General features: G+C 33.5%; 1 pseudogene; it reads left to right on the top strand.

The window, feature by feature from the left end:
- The first annotated feature begins 8,701 nt into the window (after positions 1-8,701).
- Positions 8,702-12,963, top strand: LOC125676488 (uncharacterized; annotated as a pseudogene).
- The last annotated feature ends 254 nt before the right edge of the window (positions 12,964-13,217 follow it).

Genomic DNA, 13,217 nt, shown 5'->3' with positions numbered 1-13,217 from the left:
ACACCATCAGTTTGTATCGGATGGTTTGTTGGTTGGTTGTATATTGTTTAACATCCTTCACGCATATGGAGACGTCACCATTGACGTTGAAGGGCTGCAAAATTTAGGCCTATACCCGGCGCCTACGGCCTTTGAGCAGTGAGGGATTTTTATTGTACCACACCTGCTGTGACACGAAACCTAGGTTTTTTGCGGTCACATCAGAAGGACCGCCCGATTTAGTCGCTTCTTACGACTAGCAAGGGGTACTGAAGACCTATTCTAGCCGGATCCCCGCAGGATTTGGATAGGAACGTTTGATAAAAAGACAGATGTGTAAATAAGAACATGGAAACCAAGGCGTTACAGACAAACAGACCGATTGACAAATCCTAAATGCTATCCCTGCACCCACTTTCACAGCAGCTGCGTGCAACAATAAAAAACAGAGTCCCATTGGCCATACCGCTCACCTGAGTAATTTTGTCACAGAAACTTTGATAATTTCTGAAAGGGCTGGACTAGATACTAGTATATCCGCTTTCCTCTTCTGTTTGATACCATTGAACTCATCTCATCACAAGGAGGAAATGTATGGATAATGGTCGGGGTGGGGATCTCGATTGTTTTCAAGATATTGGACCACTTCCAATAGGATGGGGCTATAGATGGTCTCCATTGAGATTCATGTTGTAAATCATCACAATCGCCTTGCACATGGGACAAGAAAATACATGCTTTAAGGGTGGGGATCTCAGTAGTTATCAAAATCTTTGAACATTTCAGAAATGGAAGGACTAGATATTGCCCATCTTCTTCTTCTATTGCGCGTCATTGAACTTAACTCATCTTTAGGTACAAGAAAGTATAAAATACAGGGGCGAGGAACTCAATCGTTTTCAAGATATTGGACCAATGCAGAAAGGACGGAGCTAGGATTGGTCAAACCAAGTATTCTGTGATATTCTACTGAGCTGTCGCAAGGAACAAAAAAAATATATACTATCCCAATCGGACTATAAGTGAAAAAATTGAAATAGTTTTTCCTGTTTTTATTTCTAAAGTGATAATTTTGAGATTGTCTCCCGCAATGGCGTTGCAGATAAGCTGTAGTATAAGATATGGAGATAAGTTGTTGCACGATAATTACTTATAGGTCTTTGGAGATGCAAACGTGACAAGCATACGATGTCCATGTAATATGATACAATTTCAACAATCTGACTGAAGTATCATGGGATGGTAGAAATCTGTCTGGTAGTATCATGGGATGATAGAATTATGACATGGCTTGTATAGTTGTCAGAATATCAACAATAGTGGCGGATCTGGAGGGGATGGGTGTTACAGGGGTTGCACTCCAATCATTTTGCTGTCTGCATTCCCCCTTTCATTTAGCAGAAAAGGTACCGTTTAAGCTCACCTAAGCTAATAGCTCACGTACGTGTGATTTTCTTGACACATTTTGTCTGGTGTTCATATATACCTTCACATTTTCGACTTCTTTTCAAGAACCACTGGACTAATTTCAACCAAAATTGCTACAAAGCATGCTTAAGAAGATTAAGTTTGTTTAAATGAAAAGCCACCTCAAAATCCTTGCCACATGTACACCTCCAATAACCCATACAAAATTCTGTAAAATAAGGTGGTCCGCACTTGAAAATTGTTGGGGGAGTTTGCCGGACAAATTATGTACCCTCCATGTAGCATTAATTTTCAAATTAAGGGGCAACCCTTCTGCAAGAGAGGTCGAAAATTGAAAAATGATCGAAACTGACCCACAAAGAAACTCATAGCTTGATATGTGACTGAGAAATGAAAGTAGAAACAGAAAACCCCGAAAGGACTGTGCCATGATACGTCTTAAGAAGGGTATATAAAAAGCATTGATGAAAAGGTTAGCCAGCATTGACAATGACAAACACTGGAAACCATTGCAGACATTCGTGATTTTTGTATGCAATGACATGATTAGAGAGTAAGTAAAAAAAAATTAACATGATGAGAGGAACCGCTTGTAACCCCAAAACTACTTTCCTCTTTCAAAATACAGTTTGTTTCACTATAAGGATAGGTCTCCCTCCTCCCTGGGCGAGTCTACGTGCAAAGTTTGGTGATTTCAAATGGAAAGGGAAATTCTTATGACCTTAAAACCGTTATCTTAATGACTGTCCAGTTTCCTTGACCTTCGGACTTCAAACTCAGTCGGGGTTATCATCATCCTATGGGAAGTGTTTATAGTAGGGAAATGACTCTAGGCTCGAAAACCGTTTTCTTGAATCAGTTTCTATGGAGCGCCAAATTAACATAAACTCAAATAATTGAAGATATCTTCAATTCATTTCATGCGCGCAACAATTTAATTAAAGATCGCTTCAAAATAATTAATGATATCTTCAATTCTGAATCATTGCGTGCATTAATTGAATTGATGATAGCATTTATTCTTCAGCTGAATTGATGCGCGCTTTAATTGAATTAATGATCCCTTCAAATGAATTATTGATATCAACAATTGAATTGATGCGCGCTACAATTGAATTGAAGAGGGGAATAATTGATATAATGCGCGCATTAACTCAATCGATGAAAGCAATGTTTGAATTAATCCGCGCATTAATTCATTTGATGAGAGCAGTAAACAGAGCAATAATTCTTTTAGAGAGCGCAACTATATAATTAAATATAATTCCATGGTAGGCTATTGGCAATTTTGTGGCAGTCACAACTCTACCATTTGATTATCATGGCAGATTCTTTGACTTGTCGTTTGGCTGAAAGGGCTGACGCAAATGCAGACTCGATTGCTTTTTCAGTAGGAATACATGCAAAATATCCAAGTTTTTCTTCGATTTTGCTACCAAATTTTCCTTCTGTTTTTTATTTCATGTTTCAATCTTTGTAATCACTGTTAAGTGAGTCGGGATAAATGACAAGTCTCTCTCTCTCTCTCTCTCTCTCTCTCTCTCTCTCTCTCTCTCTCTCTCTGAGCATTGTCATACTCTCAAGTATCAACCACACAATTCTGCACGATATTCATCTCCATGTATACGGATAAAGTCAAATTTCTTTCCCTGACCTAAGAATAATCAGTTTTAGTTTCTGACTTGTTTTGGGTCATTGGCTTAGTGCAGGTCGTTTTACAGGTTGGATAAATCATCGCCCTTTAGCAATCAATGAAATCAATATATCGAACTTTACATATTGTTGTTTTGTGGGGATCCGGTATAGAATAGGTCCTCAGAATCTCTGCTTGTCGTAAGAGGCGACGAAATGGGGCGGTCCTTCGGACAAGACTTCAAAAACTGAGGTCCTGTATCACTGCAGATGTGGCACAATAAAGAACCCTCCCTCCTCAAAGACCGTAAACGCCGAACATAGGCCTAAATTTTGCAGCCCTTCACCAACAACGGCAACGTCCCCATACGAAAGAAGGGCCTAACAATTCGTATAAAACAAGTCAGTAGTAGAGCGCCAAATTAACATAAACTCAAGTAATTGAAGATATTAATTCAATTATTGGAAAATATTTATTGATGCGCAATATTGATGCGCGCATCATATCAATTATTGCTCTTATCAATTCAATTGATGAGAGCAATCCTTGATATAATGCGTGTATTAATGCAACTGATGAGAGCATTAATTGAGTTGATGCGTGCATTAATTCATCTATTGTATGCTTTCATTAGTTCAATTGATATGCGCATCAATGTGATGAAATTATTGCTCGCAAAATTGCATTTGGAGCTCAGAATAAATGATCTCTATGATTCAATTGAAGGTATCTTTAATTATTTAGAACGCATTTATACAAGGTTTTAATGCCAGCATCAAATCTTTTAAAGAAGCAACAATTCAATTAAAGAGATCATTAACTCAATTGTGGATATGTTTAATTGAAGATATATCTAATTATATTGTGCTCTCTCTAACAGAATTATTGCGCGCATCATTTGTATTAATGATATCATTAATTAAATTGAAAAAAGCTAGCGCGCAACAATTCAATTGAAAAGAGCAATAGCTAAATCATTGCGAGCATTTAATGAATTGATGCGCGCATTAATTGAATTATTGCTCTCCAATCTTCAATCATTTGAGTTCAATATAGCGTAATTTGGCGCTCCATACGTCAGACAGTATTTGACCCGATGATTTATCGTATTGGTTTAGAGAAGATCATTATAACGACCATAAAAATTGCGAAATTGTGACTTTAAACGAGACTATTGAAGCTTGAAAATGTTTACAAGTACAGTACACACACTTACAACGAAAAGCCTTTGACCACGGTCAACTTCGGGTAATTTTTCACTATTTATTAAAAAAAAAAAACTGTCTCTATTTTTGTGAAGATTTTTCGCTTCAGACAACATTTTTCTTTAAAGGGACTGGTTCACGATTTTTGAACAAAATATTGTTTATTTTTTATGTGAAACATTAAGACTATAACTCATTTAATGTTGACAGCCAAAATTTTGACCTTCTGAATGCAAAAATAAAAGCAATATTTTAGCCTTAAATCTATGTTATGTAAACAAAAACTCGAGTCTATTCATGTATACAAACACACCAGTGAAATGTTAATTTTGTAATGTAAAGCATCTAAGTTTTGCATAGTCACAAATTTTAACTTTTAGATGACACATTTTGCCTGTAGAATGCTTGAAATGTGAAATATATAATAAACTTAGATCGACAACCATTTCTTTTGAAAATCTCGTAAACAAAAACATACCGCAATCTTTGTTTACAAAACAAAAACCTAACTCTCTAAAATGAGCTTCTGTGATAATGCATAACCTTAATTTTTGTGTGAAATCTTTTAATAACATTAGACAGTAGATTCTGATCATCAAAAGTGAAAAACAAAATTTTGGGGAAAATCGTGAATCAGTCCCTTAAAAAAAACATAGTATAGACAAGCAAAAAAAAAAAATCTGTTATCTAACATTTTGTTAAAGTTGACTCCAGGAAATATAAATTGATTGCATAGATCTATAATATGAAGTTTGTCCAAGCCAGTTCTTGGTGAGATTTTTTTTTTAAAATAGGAATACTGATAAATAGTCATTTCATGTCAGAATATTGAATATTGCAGGAAATGTTGTCAGGGTTACATCAGATCTCTTACTTTATGGGGTTTCTTGTATAATACCACTAAATGTTTGGAAAAAAAGCGTAACTGTTGGGGGAGGGCTACTAGAACCCTTATCATATTGTGTAACAAGGAGTAGTTTTATCCAGACCAATGTTTAACTTCAGGTTACTGTACAATGAAACAAAATGAAAGTAGATAAAGTGGAAATTCCACACCTGTAAATACCCACACTCAGGGACACTGATATTTAGCAATGGATTCCCCCAGTATAACACCCCAAATGTAAGTAACAAGTAAACCTAACAATGAATTTTAATTAACTCATTCATTCTAATTGACTCATCTATTATTATTTTTATACTCATTATAGAATTTCTGTTTTGTCAGAGAAGGATTCAGAATGAAGGGGTCTGATTTGGATTCTATGTATTGGTTTAATAACCGAGTGATCTGGGACTTATCTCAGACCCAGTTTTACAATGTACACAGACAATCCCTGATTCTCTCTGTCTCTTCTGAAAGTCCACCCTGATTTAATTTACTTCAATTACTGTCACCAAGGGCATACAACAGTGCTATCTCAGCATTAGTCACAATGAATGGTCGACGTTATATATCTAGCTCTAAATACAGAGAGATCACATGTTCTCTTATAACTCCCAACTCTACAGTACATGGTCCATGTGGCAGTGGAGCTATAGGGACACTAGAATATGATGATGCCCAATGTTTTGGTTGTGATTTTTGGCCTCCGTCTGCCTCCTCATGGATAGATAGATGTCACACATGGCCCCAGCCACAGGGACATACTATAAAACCTGGCCTGGACCCATTGGCCTGGCCTGGCCTGGCCTCAAAATTGGCCTGGCCTCAAAATTGGCCTGGCCCCAATTTTGGCCTCTAATTATGCTCCATCCCAAATTTTGGCCTGGCCTCAAAAGTTGGCCTGGCCGCAAATTTGGCCTCTAAATTTTTTTTGGCTTCAACCAAAAAATGTTCAAATTCAAAATTTTGATTGAATTCATTGATTTATTATTGGTTTTAGTTTTTCAAAGTCATAGCAGATAAATGATATGTTTCTGCTGTTTTGTAAATGTGCATTTTAAAATAATCATGAACTACCACCAATCTGATTGATTTTATTGAATATATATTGATCAGTTTATTGAATAAATCATTTTTTCCCTTCATATCTGTATGTACTAGTACACACCAAAACATATTTCAAACTAATGAAACAATAGGCATATTTATTTTTTTCCCCAGAATTATGATTCATTTCATTGATTTATTATTGGTTTTAGTTTCTCAAAGTTGTAGAAATAAAATGATATATGTACATTAGAATAAACATGAACTACTACCAATCTGATTGATTTGCTTTTCCCTTCCTATCTTATGTACTAGTACACCAAAAAGTATACTGATGAAATGATTGATTTATTGATATTTTTTGTATTCAATAGAATTCAATTTGATAACAATTTACATATTATAAAAGTGTTGTCATTATAATGAATTTGATTTTAAGATCAGCGCACATTCAGAGCAGAGCATGTGATCTTAATGTTTTCAATGTGCAGATAGCACGCATTTAGTGTTACTTGTTTAATTTCCAAAGCATGATCAATGACATTTTCAAAAAAAATCAAAATAAACACAGTGAAATGTTTGCTAGCATAATGATAATAGCCAATAAACTAAGGATTTTAGATTTGTATTTTAGTGTTCATTTATCTATAATTTCCGTAGAATGAACAATGTAGATTAAAACGGATATGATGTATTATAAATATTTCTTTGTTGATTTCATAATTAAGTTTCAATACTCATTGCGAAAGTGACAAGTTCCCATGCTATGAAGGCCTGCCCTGTCAGGATAAAGGGAATATCTATCCTCATATTAATGTATGGTGATGAAAACATTTGCTGAAGTTGGAAATTCCATTATACAGAAACAATGGAGCACTCCAACATTTGCAAATAGGGTGCGTTTCATACAACAGAATATTTGAATTAGCAATTGTGCCTAAACTAAATAAGGTAAACACAATTGTCTGTCTGAATTTTCAAAATTTTGATTTTTTTCTGGTTTTGTGATAAAGTAATAGTAAAACCGAACTAATTACAATTATTACATTGAATCTGTCCACCTTTTTCTTATTTTATATCAAAGCCTGCATTAGTTAACCAAAACAATCGTTTGTACCTCTATCTAACCACTGCAGCAGCTACATCTAAGCAAATATCAGATACATGTAATGCTCATAATATTGTTTTATAATGGAGAAAAAAGGTTTATGCATCTACAAATTCACAAAGTGCAGCTTTAATTTTGTGCTTTACTTCTTAATGTTTTTAGACTGTCATCAAAATAATCTTTCATTCTGATAATTATTGAAAATAAACGTTCTGTGCAGAGCTGTGTGACATTTCAAACCCGTATATCATAGATTAACCTTAACCTTGACTTCCTGTCAAGACCCGTGCTGTAGAACTCTGTGTTAAATTAATATGTTGTAAATAATCTGATATCCCATTACAGAACTAGTGTTACATGCTTATTTCAAATAGTTTAAACAGATATGAATATCCTTAATTTATCAGAGTTGTAGTTTGAAATCTCTATGATTTATGGTAGTATTTTTATACCTAGATATCAAACTCATTGTTCTTATCAATGAGAGTGATGGCGGTACACTACATTGCAGTGTGTGAAGTGTGATGATTCATCTTTACGCTAGTGTGAATTTGTTTTTTAAATTCATTATCAATAAGTGAAATGGATCATTAGTAAAATGAGAGTTTTCAATATACATCTTTACAAAACAACACAAACATGTAATTTATGTTCAACAATTTTGAAAAATCAAAACCAATAATAAACAATGAAATCAATCATAATTCAGAAAAAAAATCAATAAGCCAATAATTTCATTAGTTCCGTATACTTTTTTTTTGTTGTGTACTAGTACATATGTTAGGAAGGGAAAAAATTATTTAATCAATAAACAGCTGATTAATAGATATTCAATAAAATCAATCAGATTGGTGGTAGTTCATGATTATTTTAATGTGCACATTCACAAAATAACAGAAACATATAATTCATGTTCAACAATTTTGAAAAAAGAAAACCAATAATAAATGAATGAAATCAATCATAATTCTGAAAAAAATCAATATGCCAATCGTTTCATTACTTGTGTATACATTTTTGGTGTATACAAGTACATACAGATATGAAGGGAAAAGAAAATGATTTGATCAATAAACTAATCAATAGATATTCGATAAAATCAATCAGATTGGTGGTAGTTTATGGTTATTTTAAAATGTACATTTACAAAACAACAGAAACATATCATTTATCTGCTATGACTTTGAAAAACTAAAACCAATAATAAATCAATGAATTCAATCGAAATTTTGAATAAACAATGTTTTGGTTGAAGCCAAAAAATATTTAGAGGCCAAATTTGAGGCCAGGTCAACTTTTGAGGCCAGGCCAAACTTTGGGATGAAGCATAATTAGAGGCCAAAATTGGGACCAGGCCAATTTTGAGGCCAGACCAGGCCAATGGGGCCAGGCCAGGTTTTATAGTTTGCCAGCCACAGGTTGTTAGGGACATAGTCAGAAGTGGATGTCACTTTGTAGCAATAGGACACAAATTAGAAAATCATGAAAGCAATGAATGGAGAATTTCATTTTCTCTGGCAGAACAAAAACTTGTGTACTCAATGAACCACTGTCAATTCTTAACTTATGGTTTGCTGAAATTGTTCTTAAAAGAAGTCATTAACAATGGATTAAATGATGGTGAGAAATTAGTGTTTTTTTATCACATGAAGACAGCAATTTTCTGGATGATTCAACGAAATACAATATCTAACTGGTGTCCACAGAATCTCCTGAAATGTTTCTGGTACTGCTTTAAACTCATCCTTAAATGGGTGTATGAGGGAGTTTGTCCTAACCTTTTCATTCCAGAAAAGATGTTCCTCAGTAATGTTCATGGAGAAGCACAAAACAGATTATTTGTTAGACTGTTTACTTTTTATGAAAAAGGTTTAGCATCCCTGTTACACAGTCCCTCCCTCAGGTCCTATATCATGAATGTCCTTTATAACCCCAGACTCAGTATTTGTACTGATGAACACACTCTGGTATTTGAGATCGAGTTTGATACAGAATTGTTCAGTGAGATATATGTAAGAAATTCAATACCCTCATCTCTTACAATACCCTCATCAGACCTCTACCTCATTATGAAGTGCTTAAACACAGTAGAACAGTTTATAGTCTCACCCCTGACACAGTATCAAGTTGTCATGTTACAGGTACTTACAGACTCCCTCCTTCACAGAACTGCTTTTATATTACAAAACATGTACAGCAATACCACTGAAAACAAGTTGATGTATATTGCTGACAAAATGGCCTGTCACATGTTGAAACTAGCAGCCAAGTTTGGGTGTATTTCTGACAGGTTGTACATTGCAATGTATTATTACAAGACACTCAGATACACAAAAGCTTTCTCTGTGATGGAGATGACAAAGGTCAACTTAGCACAGTCATATGTGATGCATAAATGGACAGTAGACACAGAGAGGTATACCGAGGCTGTAGGGGACAGTCCTGGTCTACAAAGTTAAGACATGCTGTAGCATGGAATATCAAATTATACAACGGAATCATTTATATCAATGAATTAATGACAGAGCAGATGGTTTCCTTACTGAACCATGTGAAATCATTACTTATCCCACCTCTAGTTGTGTTACACATGTTTGAGTTCCTGTGTTACAGACATATTGACACAATGAGAGCACAAACAGCTCTTAATGATCTACAGGTCCTAGTTCACCATGATCAGGGGCTGTATATAGATGTTGACTTAAGAGACATATCATGGCATATCCTGGATGTCTGTGGACAGATCTCAGGGAACCTCCAGGCTGCTCTATACTCAGTCATACTATAAAATCTGGTCTGGCCCCATTGGCTGGGCCTGGCCTCAAAATTGGCCTGGCCCAATTTTGGCCTCTAATTATGCTCCATCCCAAATTTTGGCCTGGCCTCAAAAGTTGGCCTGGCCTCAAATTTGGCCTCTAAAAATTTTGTTGGCCTCAACCAAAAAAACATTTTTTTAATTTAAAATTTTGATTGATTTCATTGATTTATTATTGGTTTTAATTTTTCAAAGTCATACCAGATAGGTGATATGGTCCTGTTGTTTTGTAAATGTGCACTTTAAAATAATCACGAACTACAACCAATCTGATTGATTTTATTGAAAATCTATTGATCAGTTAATCAATCATTTTCTTTTCCCTTAATTCATATATGTACGTACTAGTACACACTAAAACAGATTGCACAACCAATGAATCAATTGGCATATTGATTTTTTTTTTTAGAAATATGATTGATTTCATTGATTTATTATTGGTTTTAGTTTTTCAAAGTTGTAGAAATAAAATTATTATGTACATTAGAATAAACATGAACTACTACCAATCTGATTGATTTTATTGATTATCCATTGATTAGTTTATTGACGAAATTATTTGCGTTTCCCTTCTTAACTTATGTACTAGTACACCAAAAAGTATACTGGTGAAATGATTAATTTAATGATATTTTTTGTATTCAATAGAATTCAGTTTGATATCAATTTACAAATTATAAAAGTATTACAATTATGTTGTCATTATGATGAATTCGATTTTAAGATCAGCGCACATTCAGAACAGAGCATATGGTCTTAATGTTTTCAATGTGCAGATACCACACATTTAGTGTTACTTGTTTAATTTCCAAAGCATGATCAATGACATTTTCAAAAAATCAAAATAAACACAGTGAAATGTTTACTAGCATAATGATAATAGCCAATAAACTAAGGATTTTAGATTTGTATTTTAGTGTTCATTTATCTAAACTTTACCCTGAATGAACAATGTAGATTAAAACGGATATGCTGTATTATAAATATTTCTTTTTTTATTTCATAATTAAGTTTCAATACTCATTGTAAAAGTGACAAGTTCCCATGCTATGAAGGCCTGCCCTGTCAGAATAAAGGGAATATCTATCACCATATTAAAAGATAGTGATGAAAACATTTGCTGAAGTTGGAAAGAAACAATGGAGCAGTCCAACATTTGCAAATAGGGTATGTTTGATACAACAGAAAATTTTGATAAGTAACTCATTTTATGATTGTGCCTAAACTAAATAAGGTATACAAAACTGTCTGTCTGAATTTTCAAAATTGTGATTTTTTTTCTGGTTTTGTGATAAAGTAATAGTAAAACCGAACTTATTACAATTCTTACATTGAATATGTCCACCTTCTTATTTTATATCAAAGCCTGCATTAATTAGTTAACAACAAAAAACCGTTGTACCTTTATCTAACCACTGCAGCAGTATATCTAAGCAAATATCAAATACATGTAATACTCATACTATTGTCTTATAATGGAAAAAAAGATTTATGCATCTACAAATTCACAAAGTGCAGCTTTAATTTTGTGCTTTACTTCTTAACGTTTTTAGATTATCGTCAAAATCATCTTTCATTCTGATAATTATTGAAAATAAACGTTCTGTGCAGAGCTGTGTGACATTTCAAACCCGTATATCATAGATTAACTTCAACATTGACTTCCTGTAAAGAACCGTGCTGTAGAATAATATGTTGTAAATAATCTGATATCCCATTACAGTACTAGTGTTACATGTTTATTTCAAATAGTTTAAACAGATATGAATATCCTTAATTTATCAAAGTTGTAGTTTCAATCTGTATGATTTATGGTAGTATTTTTATACCTAGATATCAAACTCATTGTTCTTATCAATGAGAGTAAAAGCAGTACACTACATTGCAGTGTGTGAAGTGTGGTGATTCATCATTAAACTAGTGTCAATTTGTATTTTAAATTCATTATCAATAAGTGAAGTGGAGAATTAATAAAATGAGAGTTTTCAATGTGCATATTTACAAAACAACACAAGGATATCACTTTTGAAAATTCAAAACCAACAATAAAACAATGAAATCAATCATAATTCAGAAAAAATCAATAAGCCAATAATTTCATTAGTTCGGTATACATTGTTTGCTGTGTAATAGTGCATAAGTTAGGAAGGGGAAAATTGTTTAATCAATAACTTGATCAACATATATTCAATAAAATCAATCAGATTGGTGGTAGTTCATGATTATTTTAATGGGCACATTCACAAAGCAACAGAAACATATCATTCATGTTCAACAATTTTGAAAATACAAAACCAATAATAAATCAATGAAATCAATCATTATTCTGAAGAAACAAATCAATACACCAATCGTTTCATTAGTTGTGTATACGTTTTTGGAGTGTACTAATACATGTATACAGATATGAAGGGAAAAGAAAATGATTTGATCAATAAACTGATCAATAGATATTCATTAAAATCAATCAGATTGGTGATAGTTCATACTTATTTTAAAGTGCACATTTACAAAACAACAGAAACATATCATTTATCTGCTACATGACTGAAAAACTTAAACCAATAATAAATCAATGAATTCGATCAAAAATTTGAATATAAAAAAATTTTGGTTGAGGTCAAAATTTTTTTAGAGGCCAAATTTGAGGCCAGGCCAACTTTTGAGGTCAGGCCAAAATTTGGGATGGAGCATAATTAGAGGCCAAAATTGGGGTCAGGCCAATTTTGAGGCCAGCCCAGGCCTATGGGGCCAGGCTAGGTTTTATAGTATGCCCTATACTCCTACCAACAATCACTCAGACAATATCCATTCCATAAAATACGAAGTGCTACACAAATGAGAACATATGAACTTGGATAAATATAGTATTGTACATCTAAATAGTTGACGCTCCTTTAACTAATGACTTTTTCAGTGACTTAAGGATGGATATTCTCATATTTATTAAACGCATTGAAATGTAACATACATCTTTGAAAACATGTTTATATTTTTCCTTGACTCAAAATAGTTTGGATGCCACTTTATTTTGTGCTGTGGTCAGTTCAATGTAACATTTTTTGTGTCCTAGAAGATTGAAATTCCATTAGATCTTTTGTTCATCAATTATCTAC

Source organism: Ostrea edulis, chromosome 3 (genome assembly GCF_947568905.1).
Source record: "Ostrea edulis chromosome 3, xbOstEdul1.1, whole genome shotgun sequence".
Lineage (NCBI taxonomy): Eukaryota > Metazoa > Mollusca > Bivalvia > Ostreida > Ostreidae > Ostrea > Ostrea edulis.
The sequence above is the reverse complement of the archived record's forward strand: the minus strand, read 5'-3'. Positions and strand labels throughout refer to the sequence as shown.